General features: G+C 35.5%; 1 pseudogene; it reads right to left on the bottom strand.

The window, feature by feature from the left end:
• Positions 1–7,821: 7,821 nt before the first annotated feature.
• LOC102871023 lies at positions 7,822–10,618 on the bottom strand (annotated as a pseudogene).
• Positions 10,619–11,097: the final 479 nt, after the last annotated feature.

The following is an 11,097-nucleotide window of genomic DNA, read 5'->3' as shown; positions in this document are numbered from 1 at the left end:
TTTTTAGAGACAGAAACTTTTTAAAATTTTATACTGGTTTATTTACAAACTTCAGATCCATTGATTTTCACACCAGATTTTTTCCATTTCTAAAACGCTCATTAAATTATGTGACCCTATGATTTAATCCCTGCTCCCCACCATCATCACTCCTCTGCTTCCACCCTCCACTCCCTTTGGATCGTCTTGCTCATGTTACAATAATGGTTTTATACAATATTTGTCCTTATTGGATTGTGTTAGTTCACTCAGCATAATGTTCTTCAGCCCCCCCCCAAGTTAGATAGTTATTTCCAAAATTAATGCTCCTGTGTGCTGTGGTGTATTCCATTGTGTGAATACACCATAAATTCTTAATCCATTCTGTTGTGGTTGGACATTTACTTATTTCCATTTTCTTACTTACTATGCTGAATAATGCTGCTATGAACATTGCTATATAAATCTCTGTTTGTGTTTCAATTCTCATTTTCTAAGGTAAATTTCAAGCAGTGGAATCAGCTGAGTCATGTGGAATTTCTATATTTAGCTTTTTGAGGAAGCACCAAACTGCCTTCCAGGGAGGTTGTACCATTTTACAATCCCACCTCTCCACATCCTCTCCAAAATTTATTGTTTGCTGCCCTACTAAACTTTGCCACTGCTATAACTGGGAGATGGTGTCTCATTGTGGTTTTGATTTGCATCTCTCTTTTTATCAGTGATTTTAAGTATTTCTTCATGCTTCTGTTGACCACCTGAATGTCTTCCTCTGTGAAAAATCTTTCCATTTTCTTTTTTTTTGGATAATTTTGTAATTGATCCTGGAGTAATCTGTAAACATTTTTATGAGACCCTTGTCTGATATGCTATTGCCAAATGTTTGTTCCCAGTTGGTAGGCTTTTGTTTCACCCTGGTGGAAAAAGTTTTTATGCACACAGAAATTTACTCTTTAGAACATCCTATTCATCAATTTTATCCTCTCTAGATTGTACATTTCTGGCTGTATTTGGCAGTCTCTTTATATCATAAACTAGGCCTTCTCAGCTTGGTCCCAGTTTGTCTTTAATGAACTTTATGGTTTTGGACTTTTCTCTGAGGTCTCTGATCCACCTTACATTGATTTTTGTTTATGGTGTGAGATGTGGATCCTGTTTCAACTTTCTGCAGGTAGCAATCCAGTTTTGCTAATACCATTTGTTGAAGAAATTGTAATTTCCCTATTTGGTAGGTTTTAATTCCTTGTCTAATATTAGTTGGCCATAGATAGATGGGTTAATATGGGAAGCCAAACTTTAGAGCAAACATTATATGAAAACCTTTGTTCAGGAACTGAAGCAATTACAGATTTATAAGTTAGGATTTCTCTTGTGGCAGATACCAAAAAATGAGCTGTTTGTTCCCTTCAGACAGGAGACAGCAAGGGGCCCCCTACAGAGGGAGTGTTACTTTCTGAGCTAGAGTTCACCCTGAGGCATCAAGGTAATCCTTTAGGGTAAATCAAATTCTTGCATTTGTGAAAGGAACCCTCCTGAGTCAAGCAGAAGGTTTTCAATAGAAAGAGCTTTGCTTCATTTGCATTGAAGTCTCTTTGTGATTTACTTCCTGATAATTTTCAATAAAGATACAGAAAAGCTTGGCTTGGGGTCTTCAGTCCAGAACTGCTGGCCCCCTGTTTTATGCTCTCTGCTCTATCTCATTCAAGGCTGTTTGTCTCATTACTAATAATTATAAAATTATTCCATTCTTTGGGACCCTCGGTCTGCAACAGGTTAATTTCTAGGTTCTCATTTTGTAACATTGATCAATGTGCCTGTCATTGTATAAGTGCCATAATATTTTGGTTTCAATTGATGTATTATAGGTTTTGAGGTCAGGAAGTGCTATTCTTCCCACTTCATTTTTATTTTTCAGAAGGGATTTGGTTATTCAGGGTCCAGTTAAAGCCTGACTGTTAAAATAAATTCTTCCTGAGTTGCAGTTTCCTAAGCTTTAAAATAAGAATAGTACAAACCCATTTAAAAGATTGTTTAACATGTAATCAGTCATAACGATCATTCAAGCAAATAATTTAACATGACGGCTGACATATATTATGCATTACATGTTTAATAAATGCCATTGCTTAATTATTTGTGCTTAGAGGTGAAAAAGACTAGGTAGGGTCTGAATGTGTGGGATAACATTAGGTTAGTGTAGATTTAGGAAGAGTATTTTGCTTTGAATTTGAAAGATCTTCAAAACTGGGAAGACTTGTGGTTTTTCAAGGCTTTAAAAATACTGATCAATAATAGAAGAAAACTCATTATTTCAGAGGTAATACATTGACTCACAACAAGTTACAAGTGAAAGGATTTCTGGCATCTGTTGGCTGCTAACTCAAAAATCAATGGTCCAAATTCATCAGGAGCTTCACAGAGGAGAAAGATGTGCAGTTTCCTCCTGTAAGAAATCTGTCTACATGATTACCATGATTAGGAAGAAAATAGGTGTTGGAAAATGTTTTCTTTTTGTTGGTTTTTTTTAAGAAGATACAAATTAAATAAATTTTAATTGTGTTTGAATTAATGACTTTTTTAGATGTACCTATGCATTTTGAATATTTGCTTTAGCAGAGAAAGAAGTCTCAAAATTCATTTTACAGACTTGATGGCTACCTTTCAGAAAGAGAAGTGATATCACTAATATCACACACCAGCAAAATCCTGCCGAAGATCATCCAGAAGCTACTGGAACAGTACATTGACAGAGAATTACCAGAAGTACAAACTGGGTTTAGAAGAGGTCATGGCACTAGAGACATTATTACCAATGTCAGATGGATCTTGATAGAAAGCAAAGAATACCAGAGAAATGCCTATTTGTGTTTATTGATTATGAAAAGGCATTTGACTGCGTGAATCACAACAAATTGTAGCTAACCTCAAGTAAAATGGGAATCCCAGAACACTTGATTGTACTTACGCAAAACCTATACTTGGACCAGGAAAAAAAAAAATCCTCAGAACAGAGCAGGGAAACACAGCATGGTTCAAAATCAAGAAAGGAGTGTGTTAGAATGCATCCTGTCTCCATACCTTTTCAACCTATATGCAGAATAGATTATTCGTGAGGCAGGATTTTATGAGGAAGAATGTGGCATCAGGATGGGAGGTAGCCTCATCAATAGCCTACATTATGCAGATGGCACAACCTTGCTTGCTGAAACTGAAGAAACCTGAAGCACTTGCTGCAGAAAGTTAAGGACTGTAGCCTTCAATATGGATTGAAGCTCAACATTAAGAAGAAAAAGATTGTCAACATTGGGCCAATTGACAGCACCATGACTGATGGAGAAAAGATTAAGGAGGTTAACAAGTAGTGAGACTGTCTCAGGATACGGCAGGGATCAGAGAGAGCTGCCTTACATAGGGTCACTACGAGTCGCAGACAACTCTATGGCACATAACAACAACAACGTGGTTACCTTCTATGATTTCATTTACAAAAGTAAAAAGGTGAAAATATTTAAATATATTGATTGCAATTGATACTATTTTTGTTTGTAACATAGAAATTAGAACAGAAATTAGAACAATGGGTTACTAATAAACATTCTATTTTTACTGAATCATTGGCACTCCACCTAGGACATATGCTCAATTCTGGATACCTCTTTATTAGTAGATGAGGTCAATTTCATTGGAAATTCAATTTTTTTTTCTTATCAGGATGAGATGTCTTATGGAGAAATAGTGAAAAACAAATTACTGAGGGCATAGTTTAGAATTTATGAAAAATGTGTGAGCCTTCAGTTTCTCACATAAAAAGATTTTTCCCTCTTTTTAAAATTTAATTGTTTTCATATGCAAAGGAGCATATTCTTGACATCTCAACCAGAAAGTCCCAATATATTTCAACCACATTCATTGTTTTTTTAAAATGCAAATCATGTTAAAGCAGAAGAAATTTCTAGACCTGGAGCTGGAAAAATTATGCAGGTTGTTGTAGAGTGTTTCTCCAATCCCAATGCCACATTCCTCCTCATAAAGGCCAGCATCCTGAATGATCTATGCTGCATATAGATTGAAAAAATATGGAAACAGTAGGTATCCCTGATGGACTCCTTTCCTGATTTTGAAATATGCAGTGTTTCCTTGCTGTGTTCTGAGTAGGAATCTTATTATTTGTATAACTTTTAAGGTAATTTATAACAATTTTCTTACATCTGTTGCTAATATTGGTTTTATCAAGTAAATAGTGGTTTGCCTAAATGATTTGTAAATTAGTTTTCTCTTATTTTTTATGTTTTCGGGAGGCTGGCCTTTATGAGTAGGAATGTGGCATCAGGATTGGAGGAACACTCATCAACTACCTGTATTATGTAAATGATACAATCTTGCTTGCTTAATCTGAGGAGGACTTGAAGCGCTTGCTGCAGAAAGTCAAGTACTGTGACCTTCAATATGGATTTAAGTTCAACATCAAGAAGGCAAAGATTCTAATCACTGGCCAGTTTGCAACACTATGATAGATGAAGAAGAGATTGAAGTTGTTAACAATTAAATCTTGCTTGGCTCCACTATTAACACTCTTGGCACCTGCAGTCAGAAAATCAAAAGATGAATTGCACTGGGGAAATCTGCATTCAGATACCTCTCTAGAATACTGAGATGCAATGATGTCAGTCTAGAGACTAGGGTGAACCTGATCCAGAACATGGTCTTTGCAATTACTTCCTATTCATTAGAGAGCTGGGAAAAGTCTAAGGGTGACAGGATTGACAATCCCTTTGAGTTATGGTGCTGGAGAAGAGTATTGAACATACCATGGACTACCAAGAAAACAAATAGGTTTGTCTTTGAGGGTAAAACTAAGTTTCTTCTTGGAGGCTAGGATTTTGAAGCTCCATCACATACTTTGGGCATGTGGCCAGGAGGGACTAGTCCTTGGAGAAGGAAGAAGGATGTCACAGGAGAGAAAGACCCTGGATTTGATGGATTGATACAGTAACTGGGACAATGGGGGTAGGTGTGTTGGAGTCAGTGAGACAGGCTCCCGACAGGGTAAGCTTGAGAGTTTCTGTACAGATGATCATTATGAGTAGCAGGCAACCCAATGGCACAAAACAATATCAGCACATCTTTTCATAATATGAACATGGGCCATAACTATGTCAAAATGCATGTCTCTAACCTTGTTTTATTTAGCTGAAAAATTTGGTCAATAATGCCCATTGCCTGATGTAACAAATATGAAAACACTTTATAAATGTCAAAACCTTTCAGTGTGGGTCATTATCAGGAATCCCTAAGAGAAATAGTAGGAAAAATGAGTTCATAAATACAGATACTTTTCAATCTTTGGAATTTTTAAAATAAATACTACTTTACTTTTTCTTAAAATTATTCTATATTTAACTCTTGGATACTGTTGCAATTGCCTCTTGTGTCCTTTTGCTTCTGTTGTTGATGTGTGCTTTCCTGCCCAATTCTCAGAATTAATCATTCCTCCAAAGAACTTTGGTTTCTTGATTGGAAAAGTATGTCAAAAAAGAAATTATTTGTACTAAATGTGCTTATTACCATTTACATGTCACTGTTTCTAGACTCTCAACTGATATATCAAGGAAATACATCTGTGGATATTAAGTCTTTTTATTATCTGTAAGTATTTCTATTTGTAACTGTGTGCATCAATGTTAAACTAAGCATGATTTCATAGTGACATCTAAAATTAAAATGCCTTATCACATGGATCACCCTAGCCTCTTTTCCTTGCTTATCAATTAAATTTTATTTCAACAATAAAACCCAAATGTACATGATATATATGGTGGTATCAGAGTTATTTCCAATTAGTCTTGTGTGGCAAAGTGTAGTATTTATGCATAGTTTCTTTGCCTTTAGTTTCAGAGGTTCCATTCATGTGCGTATCTACTTAGGTCAGCATCTGTGCTCCTAATCAATTTCAGTGAAATTGTTTCATATGGATTTGCCATAGAGCTAGATATTTTTGTTACATTCTTCACCCAATCCTGTGATTCTATTGACCTCCTCACTGATTTTTTTTTATTTGTGTAGGTTAAGATTTGCTCTTGGTACTACTCAGTTAAATAAACTTTGACATAATGTCATGTATCAATTATTAAAATATCATACAAAATAATTCCAATGATTTTGTAAATTACTATGTAACATGAGAGGGACTGGAGAGCAGTATGCTTAGTGAACTAACTCAGTCTCATAAAAGAAATACTGTGAAACACCATTATTGCAGAACAAGTACAAGGATCTAAAGAGGGTAGGAAGGGGAGTTTAACCATAGGATTGCACGATTTGATGGGGGAGGGAGGGGTAGATAAAGGAAAGAGGAAAGATCTGGTGTGAAAAACAATGTATACGAACTTTGTAAGTAAACCAGTATAAATTTAAAAAGAAAATCCACTGCCATAATTCATTCCTTATATTTCATTTATTCAATTTACCCCTTTCTCCCTAAGGTCTTCACAACCACTGGACTTTTTTGTCATCCCTATATTTTTGCCTTTTTCAGGATGTCATCCAACAAAACTTTTACTAAGTGTAGTCTTTTCTGACTTGTTTTCTTTAAAATATGCCTTTGTGATTCATCTGTCTTTTAGTAACATAATTATATCTTGTTATCACAATATAATTGCTTGTGATATAAGTATACTAATTGTTTATCTATTCATCTATTGAAAGATAACGGATTTGATTTGAAATTTTTATGTTTATGGATAAAACTGCTATAAACATTTATATACAAGTAATTTAGAATTTAGAAGCAATACGTATATTATCAATTTATAATCATGAACTATAAAATGCAATGGTTTTTATCTTATTAATAGGGTTGTGAAACTATTACAATTATCTAACTCCAGAATGTTTTTGTCATCTCACAAATAAATCCTCTACTGTTGGCAGTAATCTCCATTCTTCCTGAGTCTGCTATGACAAGTGTTTTCTTTATCTGTGGATTTGCCTACTCTGAACATTTTATCTTAATGTCATGCATTGTCTTTTGTGTTTGTCTTCTTTAGCTCAGTATGATATTCTTGAGGTTTATCTATGTTAACACGCACTTTGCTTCAGTTCTTTTATAGTGAAATAACATTCCCTTACGTGGGCAGACTGCATGTGGCTCATCTATCCACTATTTGTGGTTACTTAGTAGTTCCTCCATTTTTACTATTACTTGAAATACTGCCATGATCATTAAGTGACATGTTTAGGTGATTATCTACTGATCAATAAGATAGCCTTTGCCACTGATACTTGTTTATTTATATATATTCCACCCCCTGCCTTTTTAAACATCTTGGCTTTAGTATTGTATGTATTGGTCTCTATCACACTGCAAATAAATACATGAAAATATCCCATTTTTCTGCATAGGTATTTAGTTACATTAGTTACAGTATAGATTTCTGCATTTATATTCATGTGAACAGTTATAATTAAGTTAATATTGAATCAGACAAGATATATGTTTAATATGCTCTAGATAACAGACCAGTGGTAATAGTTAATGTTCTTTAAAACTTATTTAAAGAGGTATCTTTTCTATATGTGGGTGCTCAACTGAGTTCTTTGACATAACAAACAAAATTTCACACACAGGAGGATAGTTGCCCCTCCTTTAATGGGAGCAATACCTTTGCACACCGTCTATCCAGGCATCATATCTCACTATTAGTGAAAATGCTTACAGGCACCAGCTTCTAAATTCTGTCTTTAAGGTAAAGTTATCAAGTTTAAAAAAGAGTGGTTTGTGATATTAAATAACAAAACAAAAGAGTCAAGTGCTAGTAACTCTAATGCTAAGAATGACTTTTCTCAGCATCCACATAGTATTTCCTTGAGTTTGCTATTTTGTACAGATTTATTCTCCATAAATAAGTGAAGTTTGAATAGAACAGTCTGTAGTGTTGTGACATCAGCAACAGCCACTTCTTACCTGTCAAAGAGTTCCAATTCTTTCAAGGCCTTGGGGAGATTTTGCCTTGTTTGTTCTTTGATAGAGGTTACTGACTGTAAATAAAGTGTCCTAATTTTTCCCCCCTCTAATGTGACTGTGATCGCTGGCGACTTCATCTGCCGAGAAGCACTATTGGTTAGGTAATCCAAAACCTCCTGTAGTTTTGCCGATGGAGAAAACAGAACATTTTGATGAAGCTCGCTACAAGCTGGGCAATTTTCCTTTCTCTCTGGTTCATTTGTGTACATGTACAGTCCATTGACATCATTGAATATCAAGTAATCATTAAGGGGAATGCATGCACTTGTTGCTATTTTAAAAACCTCAGTGGCACACATAGCTACAATAACTGTATTCCTGGAAGTTACTGAAGAAATGATTCCTTTTATACCCCCTTGAGTAAGTCTGTATGTAATACCCTTAATATTGTAATGTGATGCTCTTTCCAGGGATTTTTTGATAATCTATGGAATATGATCAGGATCATCTCCATCTAAAGGAAACTCTTCTCCAAAAGGCTGCTCCTTAGACCCCTGTAATATTCTCATGTACTAAACACAGGGCTCTGGTAGTCTGAGTATAGACACAGTGATGCACATGGTAAAATTAACCTGAGAGGTATAAAGCATTGTGCACTGCATACAGGTTATCATTCTAGGCATTTCCTTGAAAGCCTTCAGTACCCCTGTCTATCAAAGGGATTAAGGAGCTTGGGTTGACACACTAGCTTCATAATTTTGAAGGGGTTATTAGTATGCATTTTGTCCATCTTCTGGCAATGAGAGTCCAGTCCACATATAATAATATAATTTTTTTTATAAAAAGTGTCATCACAATCTTGAGTCTTGTTGAAATGGGGAACTACATTGCAGTTAGGAATTTGACTATTTAGAAATTCTGCTGCAACTTCAGCCTTAGGCTTCCAACGTCTTTAGGCCTAAACAGTAATTATCTATTTAGATTGGAAACATCTACTGTATCCATGTCTATAACATTAATCTGCCTGAAACCAGACAATGCCGGGTTTTTCAGGAGCTCATATCCCAAGCCACCAGCTCCAATGACTAGAACTTTACTAGAACTTTACTGAGAGACTCAGTTCTGGGTTCGAACCCAGTGTATGTGAAGGGTCCTGATCACTCGAGGAATTTCTTTATATGGTTCGAGCGACCTTCTCAGCCTACAGTGTCCCACAAACACAATCAACAGCCATTTTCTCAGCCAGCAGCTCCTCTATTTTCCTTCTTTTCTCTTGTGGCCCCTCATCATCACCTTATCGCGGCTTAAGCCAGGGGTGTGGCTATGGTGTGTGTGTGCCCAAGGTGTGGGCATGTTTGTCTGGTGGACATGGTTGCCTGGGAGTTATGCCTATTCTTTAGAAAATAATTACTCAAATCCTTTTTTTTAACAATTGGCTTATATTTACTGCGAGAAAAAAATTTGTATAATCTAGATTTTCAAATAAAAAAATGAATTTAGTTTCATGAATTTTAATAATATTAGGTATTATAGTTAGACTTTTACTCAATTTTGAGTTATTTTTGTCTGTGATGGTGCAGAGATTCCTCTACATTTTGGGGGGGGAGGGGGGAGGTATGCAGTTGTTAAAGCATTATTTGCTGAAAAGATGGCTTTGTTCCCTCTTGATGAGTCTTGAAGCTATTTTGGAAAATCAATTGGCCAAAGACATATTAGGCTTGTTTGATGACCCTTAATTACCTTGCATTGATTTCTGCATCTACCTTTATGCCAGTATCATAAGTTTAGTTACTGTTGCTCTGCAGTGTGTTGTGAAATAGACAGTCCCTCAACTTTTTCATTTTCAAAACTATTTGACTCAACTGAACCTTTTGTAACTAACTTTCTTTTTCCTGTGTTTAGTGTTTTGAAAGATTTTTGTATGAGGTTTTCCTTCTTCTTTTAAGGAAAGAATCTTCTCAATTTATAGATAAACAAATGGACTTAAAAGACTAGGACTGTATTTGTTATTATTGTTGTTGAGTGTCATTGAGTCGAGCATGATTCATAGTAACTCTATGAACAAAAGACCTGAATCTTGTTGTATAGCTATAGCCATTTCTCTAAGTTAATAGTTTCCAGAGGCATGTTATTTAGGAAGGGTATGCCACTCCTGCTTTCAAGCCCATCTCAAACTGGGATCTTCACCAAACGATGTCCACCATAGATAACCATTATGACATTTGACACACCTGTGGCACAGTATTCAACATTAAAGCAACACCAAGTTACTTCAGTACAGCAAACTGACAGAAAAGTGCTGTACTCTTTAGAAGAATATTCATCCCAAACACAATTAACAATAAACTGTAAACTTAGGGCCCAACTGCTTTTTAAATACAAGGATCATTCACCAGGTTCTTGTTGACTCTAAAAAAGGCTTCTAGCCCAGAACTCATTGTTAGCTAAATCTAGCAAATCCGATCTGCTTACACACAATTGTGAATGAAATAAAAACCAACCAAACAGTTCACACTGAACCCTCATTCAAAATAAGAAATCCACCTTCCAGAATCCAACCCCTTCACACATCAGCCTCCAAACTGTAGATTTAGAGACCAACTGACCTTTAAACACAAGGTCTGCCAACCAGGTCCTGGTTGACTCTAAACAAGAGGCTTCCAGCCTACAGTTCATTGTTAGTTAAATCCAGCAAATCAAATCAGCTATCACACAATTGTGAACAACATAAAAAACAGTCATAAACAGTTCACACACCTGACTCTTAACCAAAACAGGAAACCCACCTTCCAGAATCCAACTGCTTCATACATCTTCCTCTCTTTTATATACATATATTAATTATTGTTCACTACTACATGCATTACTCATAATGGCAAAGAAAGGGAAACAAGCAAAGTGCCCATTCATAAACAAATGGTTAGAAAAACTCTGGTACATTCACAAATTGGAATATTATACAACACTGAAATAAAATATGTAATAAATCTGTAAGACATTATGCTGAATAAAATAGTCACAAAAAGACAAATAATGCATAAAACCACTGTCATAAAAGTAGGTTGGACATGAAGAAATAAGAGGAGGAAAAGAATGGAGAGATAATGAACACTACACAGCAATAGGAAAATGGAAGGACTACTGAAAGGAATGAA

The sequence above is a fragment of the Elephantulus edwardii genome, unplaced genomic scaffold (assembly GCF_000299155.1).
Source record: "Elephantulus edwardii isolate Elephantulus edwardi_28Jun2011 unplaced genomic scaffold, EleEdw1.0 scaffold00203, whole genome shotgun sequence".
Taxonomy (NCBI): domain Eukaryota; kingdom Metazoa; phylum Chordata; class Mammalia; order Macroscelidea; family Macroscelididae; genus Elephantulus; species Elephantulus edwardii.
This window is presented reverse-complemented; position numbering and strand designations above follow the sequence as displayed.